Genomic DNA, 14,365 nt, shown 5'->3' on the forward strand with positions numbered 1-14,365 from the left:
TCCATATAGAGTAGAAAAAGATATACAGGAGGAAAGAAAAACAAGACACAGAGTGTTTCCCGGCAGACTATTCCCCTGTGCAATAGAGTGAGGTTTTCCTTTAGGTTCTGATCTCTGGTAGGGGACTGGGAACTGAACCCCAACCTTCTACCTCCTGGCAGAGCTCTACAGCCACTGAATAAACAGCTGGTAGTGCCTGCTTACGGCATTTCTAAAACCTATAGTTTCCATTCTTTTTTTATTTTTTATTTTTTATTTTTTATTTTTTATTTTTTATTTTTTTTTTTTTTATTTTTTATTTTTTATTTTTTTTCCTTCACCTAGGAAAGAGACCAAAACATAAATCTATGGCTTTGTTATTTTCTTTTTATTGTGAAAACCTGTAAATGCTTCATATTAATTCATTAGGGATTGTCAGGTTTTTCTAAAAGCTCAAAAATTTGTTACTGCCTCCTGAGGTAGAAAGGTGTTGGGGAAAGAGAAGATAAATTTTCACCTTTTAAAGTGAAGGTCAAACAACAATGTTTGGAAAGGTGATGTTGGGAATTTTGAACTCCTGATGATATAAGATCAAATATAGTCACTATACAAATTAAGAGGGGTTATTTCTTTGGGGTTTTTGGGGGTTATTTCCCCTTAAGTAGTAGGTACAGAAATTCCACATGAAAGTTGTTTGGTACGTGAACATGGGGAACAGACCTTTCAAATAAGGACTATTTTGGAACACATGCTTTTCAGACTGTTGCTGCTGTTTCAGAAATGACTTGCTGGATTTACTTCAAACCATAACAGAAAAATATCTCTCCTGGATGCTCAGAAGGGTACCTGAAATTTCAGCCTCTTGGGAGTTGTTCTGCCTTTATTTTTTTGATCAAATTGTGAATAAGAGGTTCACAATATCGTTTGTTAACAACGTCTTACAGCTTTAAAAAAAATAACCTCTCGGGTTTTTTTACCATTTTACCTTTCTGGTTAAGACAAGCTGCAATTCGTGCCAAAAAAATGCCCTGCCAGCACTGAGGCTCCAATTTCACTGCTTTATTAGAGCTTTAGCTATATGATTAGCCTGAGGATAGATTCACAAATAACAGCTGCTCAGCTGGGGTGTTTCCTTAATCCATGCCTGTGCCTTTCAGAATCAAAGCAATACCGAGGCAAAAGAAAATTATCTCTACCCTACAGAGCTCCATAGAGTGGAGTAGGGAAGAGAGCAAATGGGCATTTCTCTGCTGGAAATCTTGTAGAGGCTCAGACGAGACAACTGCACTTTGCTGATGGAACTACCCTCTGTTGACACATTTAATCTAAATTAATTTTTTCATCTTTATGCAACAAAATATGATGCAAGCCATCTGGGGCACTGGAAAAAGAAAGACACAAAAAACCCCTATAACCAAGATGCTGTGTGAGCAGCACCTTGAAAGTGCTGAGAATGTTTTTAGTGCTAATTACTGTACATAATAAAATATATTTCTCTTTCTGCTAAGGAAATCCTTGAATGTTCTACATATGTCCATTCCTATTTCTCTGAAACATTTTTCATACATACTTATTTTTTCATACGGAGAAATATAATAAAATATGAAACATGGAACCTGATTTTTTACCTTCTTACTTTGGCACAAAAAGCAGTAATTTCACTGAACCCAATAGACCTCAACCTCAACTGATGAAATCACTCTGGAGCTATTGAATGCAGTAGAAATCTGTTGATTTGTATTAAATAAAAAACTGGTAAAGTGAAACTGAAGTGGTATGAAACTAAAGTAAATGAGACAAAAAATCAGTGCCTTTTGTTTACTCTTTTCATACCTATTGTGTTTGTGTGGTACTGCCATGTGAAATAATTCAATGAGTATCTTAAAACCAACTACATAGAATATAATAGAAAAATGTATTTTCTAGCTGTAATGAACCAAATTCCTTTAAAACTAAGACCACTCTTCTATGTCTGAAAGCTTTTGTGTATGTTTGGGATATATTTTGAGACAATAAGAATCATTGTGTTAGTTGCAGAAAGACCTTGTGTCCCTTCACCAGCTGAGATTTTTGAAGTCAGGCCCACAAGGTAAGTAGAACTGCATGAAGATATGAAAAACAAAATTAAAGAGAAGTAAAACATGACTCCTGGACTATTGGACCCATGTGGATATTTACCCGTCATGTACACAGCTGTGTTCATACATAATTGGAGCTCAAGAGAAAGTTAAGGGAGCAGATGCAAGATAAATGGTTCCTATAAGAGCAACATGTCCAATACATTTTTTTTCAATTTTGAAGCATCTCTGTCCTCCAAAGAAATTATTATTTTTTATTTTCCCTTCATTACCCTAGAAGTCTGTTTCCTTCAAGAATTCAGAATACAATATGTCATTGCTAGTGATATAAATAGTGTTTTGTTTCTGCTAACTGTGCCGAACAGCACTTTAGGGAGAGAGAATCAAGATTCTCTCCTTCCTTTTGCCTCATGGAGGGAATTTCTGACTAGTTTCCCACCAAGACTTCACTCTGTATAGCTATAAAAATGGTGGAATCACAGTTGTATTTCAGATAATATTTTGAAGCTTTCCACTTCTGAAGTGCAATATTTTGAAGTCAGGCCATACCCTCTGTAAGCTTGAATGGAGATGAGTAAGAGCTGGCAAACATCTGAAAGTCTGAGGTATGCTTGTAGTGCCCATGGAAAGCAGCTGCAGAAGTTCACTGAAAGAAGGCTGTGTGCCCATCAGTCTGTCTGCCTCCTTTTCACCCGTTATTCTGATTAGTTTCATAAAGAATATACTTTCTGTCTATGAAACTCTCAGTATCACTTGCTTTTATGGTAGATACACAGGTTAACCTTTTCTTCCTCACAATGTATTACAATTTTACCATCTGACATACTGATAATTTTTTCTTGATATTTTCTGCTGTTCCTTATTGATTGCAAAGTTTGGATTTTTTTAGTTTGAGGCTGGTTGGAGATTTTTGCTATATCCTTGTCTCAAAAGCAAATTCAATGTTTGCCTGTTTGTCTTCTGATTTCCCAGTTCTTCAGTTTTCACAGCTTGATGCTCAGGAATATATATATGCCTGACTCTGTGGGTGATACTCCTTATGCTAATTGCTTCTCCTCTGACTGAAAGGAGAGCTTTAGGTGAATAAGTGCTGCCTCAGAGATGCAAACATCAGGAGTTGAGGTAATTTTATTTTTAAGATTTCATTGCTCTGAATTTGTGCATTGAAATAGAGGAGTTTGAAGATGATGCTGGCCTCACTGATGGCAGTGGGAATTTTGACATAGGTGTTCAAGACTCCTTCTCTGAGAGGTCAGGATAGTTCTTACTGGATTTCAGCATTTACCCAGAGAGGTCTTGTTTAAATATAGATCTTTTTCTCTAAGTAACATTTGTTATAGCCAGGCATTAACAACAGGGGCACATGGAGCTATCACACACCTTACAGCACACACCTCTCCCCAGCCCTGCAGCAGCCCCTCGGGGGTCTGGATGGGCATATGGTGAGAGATTGCCTTCTTCAGTGAAGCTGATTCACCTAATCCTTAAGTGAAATAACATCACACAGAGCAGGCTTGTTTAAGCTGCATATTTGTTTTTTACTTTGCAGCTTACAATTATAGTGGAGCATATGGCAATGCAGAGGAGCAGTCGAGGTCCAGACCCCTGGGATGAGTGTAGCTGCAGTCTTACCTCAGTGAAACCAAATGAGTTATGGCAGAGATGGCTCTGGTCCCAGGAGACATCTGCTGCCTTGCTGGGGAAAGCTGTGGTGACTGCACAGAGCTGGCTGATCAGAGCAGCAGAGCCCAGCTCAGACCTGTAGCCAAAAGTGTGCTTGAAAATGCAAGGAGTAACATCATCAGGTCTACTTTTGAGTGCCTGCAGTTGTGCCTAAAAGCAGTTGAACCCAGGCTATATATTAGTAGTTGTCTGCAGTATCCTGCAGGAATGGAATAAAGGAAAACAAGATTGTTGTAAGAATGGCCATTTGTCCTTGCACTTTTACTAAGAGATTTTTCCCTGTTGCTCAATATGTTGCCATCCCATTCAGTCCAGGAGTAACATGATAACATTAATAACAACATCAATATCAACAACAATAATAAATAAATAATAACAATATTAATAATAATAAAAATAAAATCTCAGATCTATGCTCTCCCCAGGGACATTTGCACAGAAAATTTGCATTTCAAAAGGATACTTGCACTAATACGTACTTTCCAAATATCTGCCTTTGGAAAAGTGCATACCGTAAAACTCCCACCAGATGAAAAAACCTGGCATGGTTTGTTGGCCTGTTTTTGTTGCCTGAAAGAACTGTCTGTTAGCTCATTTTCTAAGAACAACTCCCAAGACTGCCATAGTTTTGATCACCGTCGCTGTTTCTTTGTCCTCTGTTCACTCTCACTCTAAACCTCATTGTCCTACCAGCATTTAATTCCCCTACAGTCCGTGGGTCATGCCTTGCCCCCAGTGTGTGTTGTTGTCTAGGACAACAACTCCACACTTCTGGTCTGAGGGTCTGATTTTCCCCACCACGTGCTGGGGAGGAAGGAAGGAAGGAAGGAAGGATCTTCACGTGTTTCATTGCACTCTGTGTGGTTTTACCACTGCTTTGCTTGGCGCAAGTGGAGGGTGAGATGAATGACAGTGTGACTGAGTGCAGCTACTTTGTGAAGGGCCATTGAAATGTGGAATTTATTTTGTGTTTATCTAAATGGCAGCAACAGCTCAATGTTACTAAAGGAGAAGCATTTTCAAAGGAGAAGGATGGTATGACTACAAATCCAATGGAATAATGGGATTTGTATGGGGGAAATGTCTAATCCCTTTCATAATAAACAGGTTTATGAATGACAGATGTGGATAAATAATGAATGCTTCCAATTCACGATCAAGGATTGAGTGAGCAGAAGATAATGCAGTTGCAGCTCTGACTGAATTTTAAACACCACTCACAATCTCAGAGTTCAGTGTGAAGAAGACCTTTTCGATCATTCACTTCTGTTTATGCTCTTTACTTCATTAGTTTTAAACACGGATAATTTTGCAGACACACCTAAAAGCAGAGGTGGGCTGAGAACAATGAAATGTAAACAACTAATAAGATTTTGTGCTTTATCCAAAGTGTTTCTTGAAGCTGTTTCTCTATGAACACTCAAGCACAAACAGTGAGTGTTAATTGAGTGGAATTGGGTGTGAATGCAGGCATCAGTCTTGTCAGCAGCAACAAGGCCAAAGAGACAACAGTGAGAAATACTATACCCAGATAAAAAATTCGTTTGAGAGGCACTCAGGGCTGCATGAGTACTTCCAAGCATGTAATGTGCTTGGGTTTTGAGTACATCTGGAAAAGTCTTAAAACAGAAATTAGAAAAGGGACTAAATTTTTCTTATTAGGTCATCTACTCAATCTCCTTGTCAGTGTAGCATCCTTCTCTGAGATATTCCCTTCAGGGTTAACTTTCCAGCATTTTATTAATTCTAATTTAGGCATTTTATCTGTACTGACACAGTGAATAATTAACTCAAGGAACTCCTTGCTGAAGGTTAGCCTTGGAGCAAAGTGCTCAGCAGTGTTTTAAAAAGGTATGGATGCATTTGTTAATAGTATCTGCACCTGCGCTGCTGGCAAATGGAACAGGGGCTATCAATCTGGCACTACTGGTCTCAAGACAATTATCCTAATGGTATGCTATACCTGGATTATAAGACATTTGTATCAGCATCTAGAGCATCTCTCAGCTCACTTAGAGGCAGGAAATCAGGCTTCTAACTGAGCTAATGTATGAGGGTATCCATCAGCAGAGTAGCTGGGCTGTCTGTGTCAGTGCAGCAATAAATATGAATGCAATCATGTTAAAGGTTGCACAGTGTGATTAAACCTGCTGCACACTCAGCACAAAGGATGTCCCTGGACCAGTGTCACTGTAGATGGGTCACAGCTGCCATACGCTGTGGCTGGGAAACACAGGGAGGGGTTCTGGCTGGGAGCTGCTCCTGACCACGTGTCTCACTGTGGCCAGGCAAGGTGAAGTGCTGTATTTGAACCAGGAGTTCAAATGGTGTCAGGAAACAGCTGTAGGAACTGGAACCTGATCATTCGTGCTGTGAAAATTCTGGACCCTGTAACCATTATAGCTTGGCTTGAATGGACTGTCTCTTAAACCTCCCCTGGGCATGATTTGGGGAAGAGCAGAGGACAAGGGTCATTTCTCACAGGTGGTTTGAGTGTAGCTATCCTGCTTTGCAGAGCAGACCCAAGTTGTTCTCCAAGAGCTGAGAAATTACTCTGAGTGCGTGGGATGTGCAGTTACAGGTGTGGTTTAAAGTGCCCTGCTTCCAAACCTGAAAGTGGGGACCTCTGGGCTTGGGTCCAGCCCTTGCATTGCTCACAGCAGGCTTGGAGCATCCAGGAGCAGAGCTTGGAGCATCCAGGAGCAGAGCTTGGAGCATTCAGGAGCAGAGCTTGGAGCATCCAGGAGCAGAGTGTGAGAGCAGTGAAGCTTTTCAGAGTTCATAGGAGGATTTTTGGATGTGCTTGCTGTCAGGATGATGTTGCCACCCTCACACACAAGGTCCCACATGGCCAGATCCTGCCTCTTTGTCTTTTCACAAAGCTTTTTACACTCACTTGCCTGCCACAACAATCCTCATCACCCTTTCAAGTCTCTGGGCTTTTACCCATATAGATCCCTGTACCAAAGAAAACTAAAGCTGTTCTTCCTTTTTTCTTTTTCATGGCCATTTCTGAAATACACAATTTCCAAAAGGCCTATGAAGCACAGTTCCTACACAGAAGAGAGTAACTCAATAGTCAATCACATAAAAATAATTAAGTATAAAATATATGGATATGGATATGAATATATGCATATGAACCTCCAGTTCTCCCTCTCGTTCTCTCTCTCTCTGTAGACAGGGGGATAAATATAAGTCAAAAGAGAAAAACTAACAAAATATTTGAGAAAAACTAACAAAATATTTGAGACAAAATCTTTTGTCTTCCTCTCTTATAACAACTGAAGTCCTGAGAAATTTTTTGTCATTTTCCTGACAATACTTCTGTGGCAAAGGAAGAGGCGAAAATCAGGAAGAAATACAAATTGGCAAAGAAATGAGAGTAGATCCAGACTGTTCACCAGAGCACTGCAAGTGGTATGTGCTTGACCAACATACTCCTGGATTTTGTAACCAAATAAGCAATTCTAATAAAAAACCAAGAGCCATGCATCCAGAAGATAATATTTTATAGTTCATTACAGGGGATTATATTTGAGATATCTATTTAAAAAAACCCCGTCGAACATAATGTCATGCAGACTGATGTGTAGGACTAGGAGAAATAGTTACCACTGAAGTGGTTTGGAGTTAGTAACCCAGACCACCTACAATTACTGGAGTCAAAAATGTACAAGTTCAGTTTTCAAAATGCTTCTCTGAGAGTAGCCTGCGTGCCATATGTCTGCAAATGTTGCCTTCTACAGTACATACAAGGAAATCCAACAGCCTTGGAAGGCTCATATTTCATTTGATGCTGCTGCTGTGTTTATAAGAAACAGAAGAAAAATAATGATCTGATGGCAGAATATGATTTATGGCTTTATGCGTAGGAGTGGGATGAAAACCCTGCCTCCTGGCAGACAGTCCCTGGTCCTGCATCTTTCCAGTAGATTTCAACTTGGCGACAAACATCTAAAAGAGTGGGGTTAGGGCTGACTGAGTTTTCCATTTAGGAACGGCTGGGAAGTGGCCAGATAACCTAAAAATGATTTTTGACTGAATAATCTAGGAGCAGACAGAAGCATTTCCTTTATCCTTCTGCACAGCATTTCACTTTTAACTACATTTTGAGTTTGGTTTAGGATGCAACTGTTGATTTTCTACAGAACTGACAGAGCTGCAAAGACAAACCAGCACCCTTGGATTGGATATTCTGCATGTGAAACCAGCACCAAACCTAAAAAAACCCCCAACCCCTCCCCCCCAAAAAAAAACCAAAAACAAAACAAAACAAAACAAAAAAAATCCAGTGACAATACAAGTCTCTAGAACTCACTGAGGTGTCCAGTCTGGAACTTCTCTCCAGGACTGACACTAGCTTACACCAGCTGTGATCCGAACATGGAACTGCATAGAAGGTAGTCTAAGAATCCTCACTATAATTATAACAGTCAGAGGGGCTTCATTTTCAGATTTCCAATGGAAAAAATATGAGACACATAAATTTATATCAAATATCCAGTCTTGTTCACAGCAGAATGATGCCAGTTAATTTTTTTCAGACAGGACAAGTCGCATACAAGCCCAATTTTTGACTGCATAAGATGTAAGATCCAGTATCTTTGAAGTTCAGAGTTTTTAAATAGATAAGACATTCAGACCCTGACTGTCTTTAAATTGCTTCACTGGGAGTTGCATACTTCCCTGCATTTGAAGATCTGGATGAAGTGGTATACAAAAATGGGATTTCAGTTATGAAAATTCTTCAAAATTTTAGTCCTATTTATTTTTCAAATTGTGAACTATGCAAATATGTTTTGGCAAATCTGTGTAATGAAATGAAATCCAAGGATAAATTTGGATTTTATTTTTTTCATGTTTTCCACCATCAGTGGTAACTTGGTAATTGGATATGGTTTGGCCCCATTCCTAATTCTGACACAGACCAGAAGATACAAATCTGTGAGTTATTTTTAGATAGTATAAAAGAAATCAGCTACACCAGTGTCTGCTGTGCAGCAGAGTGCATTGAAGGGTCTTTACAAAAAAATGTCAAATCTGGTAAGAGAGACATATTTTCATGACTTATAATCCTGGTTGCTACAAGGGGAGCATTTCCTTTACATTTCTTACTGAGGTCCTCAATCAGTGGCTCTCATGTGACTGTGGACATGAGCAACTATCAGCAGATAAGCAGGATGATTCCTCAACATCAGCTGAACAGATTTTTCTGTAGGCTGTGGTGTAGTCACTGCTTCCTCAAAGTCCAACAATGAGTAGTTCTCTTCTGCGAGTAGTTCCCCAAACTGATCCAGGGACACTCAAAGCCCTTCACAGTATTGTCAAAACAGAATAGAAATTAACTGTTCACCCATCCAAGACACTGTTTCTCTTTACTCTTGATGTTCCTAGTGTCTCCAGTGCAGCTGTCTGTAAGATACAAACTACAAGGCCCTGTCCTAGGCTCACAAAATGCAATTTATCAACATTTCAAGATCATTGGTAACTAGAAATCTTCATTCTCAACTAAACCAGATCTGCCTCACAGCTGATATCGTCATTGTCTGTCCAGTGACTTCAGGTGGCTGATCTTTGGTGAACCTCTCCCTAAACAACAGATGTACTTATGCTCAGTGGTGTAAGCCACAAGACCAAAGATGTAAATGGCCTGAAGACAGAATTCTTATTCTCCTGTACTGTGGTGTTTTCTGAAGGTTAGGTTGAGGGCATATCAACATGGACACCACGGATCAACCTCAAGCTCACTAAGAGGCAGTTTGTGCTGGAACAAAACCCATTTACCAAGTTGACTGGTGCAGAGTATCTGGAGGCATTTCCATAAAATGTTGAAAACCGTGTTCCCACTCATCTAAAATACTCCTACACAGAAACCTTCAAAATGCAAGCAAGCAAAACAGGAGCAAAATAAAAGTAACAAGTGAATGCTTAACATTTTATCTACTTTTTATTCTTTTGGAAATAAAAAAAAAAGTGACAACGCTGCCACAAACTTTCTGTGAATATTTTTCTTTGTATGTTTTTCATTTTGTTTCAAAATGAACAGTACACCCATTAATTAACAAGGGTGAGAAACACTCTTCTGAGGTCAGAGCAGTGATAAAAAGTGCACAGCTCTGTAGTCTGTGGTGAGACACAGGCCCTCCTCCATTTGCCAAAATCCTATGTGTGATACTTGGCAAGTCACTTTTCAACTCTCTTGTATCTATGGTCATTTTTCTTATTCACTGTTTGCATCAGAATGAATGAATTACAAGTATAGTCTCATGTTTAAATAGTCATAAAATTATTAATTCCTGGTATTTGACCCATTGATCTAAATTCAGATAGGTCCAGATTTTTAGCATTTGATAGAGAACATTTGTAAACACAGAAAATTATTTTTAAGAAGCAGATTTTATGCAGATGAACTACAATTGATGTCTAATAGGCCTTGGGCTTGTTGGGCTTCTGAGAATATCTTCAATAATTGCCAAAGGTAAAACACAAAACACACAGCTCAAGAAATATTATCACCATTAAAACGATAATATCTGATTATATGACTCAGTGATTCAACTGACAGGTACTTTAAAGCAACTCAGATAAATGAGCAAGAATGGCCTGAAAATGAAATAAATAAATAATAATAAAAGGAAAGAAAAAAGAAAATATGTAATTTTTTTTATTGTTGTTGGATGATATTTCATCTTTTTGCTTAAAGCAAGACCTCTCTGCCCCTGGAAGACTCCAACATCACCCGTTTGCATTGCTGAAGGTCACGCCTGCCTTTCCATCAAAAATCCCCGTCTTCCTCCCTTCTCTGTTTCCCAGCCTTTTTCTGCCCAGAGTTTTATAACTCAGCTGTAAGAAATTGCTTCTGGGCTGAAACTTGGCAGCAAAAGTCTGATTTGAAGCCAGGAACGATCCCCCTCCCCTCCTGGTTTTCAAAACCCTTTTCTTTTGGTCAGATCTGAGGAGCAGAAGAGCAGAGCGGAGGGGGAGGGCAGCGTGGGGCATTCGGCACAGGAGCTGGCTGGCTCCGGCTGCTTTCATCATGCTTCAGTGGCTCTTTATTTTTCCAGCTGAAACAAGGGTGATTTCTGCATAATGTGGCAGGGATATTTTTGTGTGTGTGTTTGCATTTAAGCAGAAAACGGCTGAGTCATTTCTTCTCTAAAGCAATTTTACTGTGTGAGCCGCTTACTTCCTTTCTGGTTCTCCTTCATTTCAATTTGTGTTAGTGTTCAAAAGGGAGGTCCAAAATAACATGCTCCTCTCTGGGTCAGCAAAAACAGCTTCACAAATACTGGTGTGTGCATCCAAAATTCTCCCTTAATGCTGGAGCTGAAGAGAAATATTGAAATGATGGTACTGTTACTATTGTAACAGCAGTGATGGAGGAAAGACCCAGGAGTAATTTAGATGGTTTTCTTCAGATTATGAGATTGCTTGTAACACCAGACTAAAATCATGTTTCATTTGTGAAAGGGCAGTGAGGATAAGTTCTGAACTTAAAGCCACCAGTCTAAAAAAAAACCCAAAACAAAACAAAACAAAAAACCACCAAACAAAAAAGAGGGACAAAATCAAAATATGAGGAGTAGAGGTGCAGGGGCTCAGGATAATGAGCACTTTGTAAGGTCACTTGGCTCTTTAGGTGCAGCAGCAGCAGCATTGGGAGCAGTGTAATTAGCCTGCCATGTATTTGATGCTGATGTTATATTCATGACTGCAGTGTTACAGGAATATGGCCACAGCTGGGGTGCTCACACAAGGAAAGGAGATGCTGGTATTGAAAACAGCAGTGCAACCTCTTCTCAAACACCTCTGTGAGCTGATTCTGTGCTGAGCCCCAGCAGCCTTTTTCTCTGCTCTGAGCAGTTTGTGACCTCAGTACTAAACATGCACATCCAGCTTTCATATCACTTCAAGATACCTCTTTCCTGTGGTGCTTCTGTGAGGGTTTGCTAGAAGGACATAACTGTCCAAAGTCTGCTGTGGCACAGAGAAGAGTGTTTGAGGAGGATCAGCCTCATGTGTCAAGTTGCTCCATAGTGAAGCACCTTCTGGCTTCAAGTGTGAGTGTTCCTCTCTAGACCTGAGAGTGTTAGCCATGGGATCATAGAATCCCATGTGTTGGGAGCAACCTTAAAGATCATACTTCAAACCCTCCTGCCATGGCCAGGGATGTCACCTAGTAGATCAGGTTGCTCATGGCCACAGCCAACCTGGCCTTGAACAATTTCATCAAGTCAAACATCCAAAGAAGTCCCCAACTAATGACTGGCTGTGAAAACACAGGAATCTGTGATTTCTTACATGATATCAGACAGCAAGTGACAAGCCCTGCTTTGCTGGATCTGTGGTTGTGCTTTCTACTACTGTGAAAGCATCTTTGTTGCTGCTTGCCCAGCTTGGTTCTGCTGTCCCTGCAGCTGTCCCCTGACTATGGCATTAGCCTCAGTGACTGCTGGGGCATCAGCCTTTGTGCCCAGCACCACACCCAGTCCCAGCATTGGAAATTATCTTTATGCCTTTTGGAAAAAATAGTTTGTGGTTACCTAATTAAAGCTTATACACAGTGGGGCCAATTATGGTTGCCCTAGCAACTTTAGTTCTGGTATTTCCAAACTTCAAGCTTTGGAAAGCCTTTTGCTTCTGTTCAGCATCTTGGGTTGTGTTTGTTTACATCCATGTATTTCCTTCTGTGTGTGATCACACCACTCTCCTCCTCTTAATCATCCCCATGGCTTCCGAAATCTCTTTTCCTCTCAACTCCCACACCTTCTCCTCCCTGACACTTGGGCATGTGTGGTTCTTGTTTCCAGTCTTTGGAACCATAAATATTTAGGGTGAAACTGGAAGTTATGGTTTGGTCAACCCCTGCATCTGCTGCCCAGGTCTCAGCCTTTGTGGAAGGACCCACTGCTGAACCCAGCTGACTCAGCTGCTCTGCTGAGTGTATGCAAAAGGAGCTCTTAGAGATTTTCATGGAAGCAGCAGAAAATATATTCCTGCTAGCTTAGTGCACCCTGAGTCAAAAACCCTGCATCTCACTGTGAGGGGTGCTGCATACCCCTCAAACCACCACCATAGCTTGTTGCTTGAAATACCCAAATAAAGGGACTGTTTTTTAAAGGAACTTCTGTAAATCCTGTATATAAATTTCCCCATGCATTTGTTAATGAACACCTGGAGGAATCAATTGATTTTTTTTTTTTTTTGCATGACACCAAAATGTTCTGCAGGTGCAAGGCATGAATTTTAATCCATATGACCTACTTTGAAAAATGAGATATATCTGAATGGTAGTGGATCATCTACACTCTCCTGTGAGTTGGCTCAGGTGGCCATTTAGAGCTTTCTCTTACTTGCAGAATCACTTCATGATTGCAGTAAAGATGTCTTTTGGAAGAGGAAGCTGTTGAAGACAAGAGGATTCAGCCTGCTTTCATCCAGCTTGAGTTTAGGCACTTAATCAGTATGCCTAGATTAGAGACATGGTCATCAGAAGGTTACCTCTGCAGACAATGGAAATCTGTCCAGACAGTCCTTGGATTTACATCCTGAAGTGAGCTCTGTCTTGAATGATTGTATAGCTTCAGCTCCTGACTTAGGCACATTTGTTAAATATTTACAGTTTTCCTGCCCACCTCATGCAATTGGACAGTTAAGGGGAAGGCAGCCTGGAGCCATGAGCAGACACAGCCTGACAATTGGTTCCAAAGCCTGGGGGGAGTCATGCCTGTGGGCTGATGTTCTGCACAGCTCAGGAGTGATGCTTTGTTCATTTTGACCCTCGCTCAGAATTCTTGGGCTTCTCACTGGCAAACCTTCCTATCTTTGGAAGCTGGACTGCCAACACTGAGCACTCAGAAATCATGAGTCAGGTATCAGAACAATTGTATGACAGCTTTAAAAGTAAGGGGGTTTTAAAAAATAAAATAAAATAAAAAAAGACAGAGATACGGTTGTATGCTTCTGAGTTTCCATCTGGTTTCTGAGACTTTTATGTTTGACTTAAGATTCATGTTTTCCAAGCCTTGTCTTGCAGCAGTGAGGTCTGGAAACTTCATTTGCTACAAGAGAAAGCTGAGATTCTTGTGTAATGCATGTTTTCAGGAGCATGGTCTTTAGGAAAAAAATGCAATAATGTGAGATGTAATAAAACATTGAGGTTGGCAGAGGAGAGATGTCAGGCTGTGGATCTGAGAGAGCAGCACTGATGAGCAAAGCACAGTGTTGGTCTGAGCTTGAACTTTCGTGCTTATACTTAGCTATGTGTGTTATGCCAGACTGGGTCTATAAGAATGTTGAATTTCCTCTTTTTCTCTGTATTTAAATGCACGAATTTTCCTTCACGTCCCATCCAGAAATAACAACACTGATTTTGATTATTTAAAGAATAAAAAAACCTGTCACTAAACCAGGCTCGCCCTATGTGAACAACTGAAAATTATTCATTCTCTGTTATTAGTTTGCATTGGCATTTTATTTATTGTATGTGGTTTCAATATTGTTTTCTTGTTTCTTTTTTCCAATAGGAGTGGCCAAATCAGCTACCCTTACTCAGCTGCTGTCTCACTTGTGAGTGGAAATTTACAGCTTCTGAAGCTGAGGAGAGCTGGGAGAAGGAGACA

At 40.2% G+C, this 14,365-nt stretch overlaps 1 long non-coding RNA gene across 1 annotated transcript in view; it reads right to left on the reverse strand.

The window, feature by feature from the left end:
- Positions 1–230: 230 nt before the first annotated feature.
- Positions 231–14,365, reverse strand: part of LOC136372964 (uncharacterized) — a 63,719-nt gene continuing 49,584 nt past the window's right edge. The window contains exon 2 of the long non-coding RNA XR_010745560.1: positions 231–314. This is a non-coding gene — a long non-coding RNA (uncharacterized lncRNA). The remainder of the gene's footprint in view (positions 315–14,365) is intronic.

The sequence above is a fragment of the Sylvia atricapilla genome, chromosome 1 (genome assembly GCF_009819655.1).
Source record: "Sylvia atricapilla isolate bSylAtr1 chromosome 1, bSylAtr1.pri, whole genome shotgun sequence".
In the NCBI taxonomy this organism is placed as follows: domain Eukaryota; kingdom Metazoa; phylum Chordata; class Aves; order Passeriformes; family Sylviidae; genus Sylvia; species Sylvia atricapilla.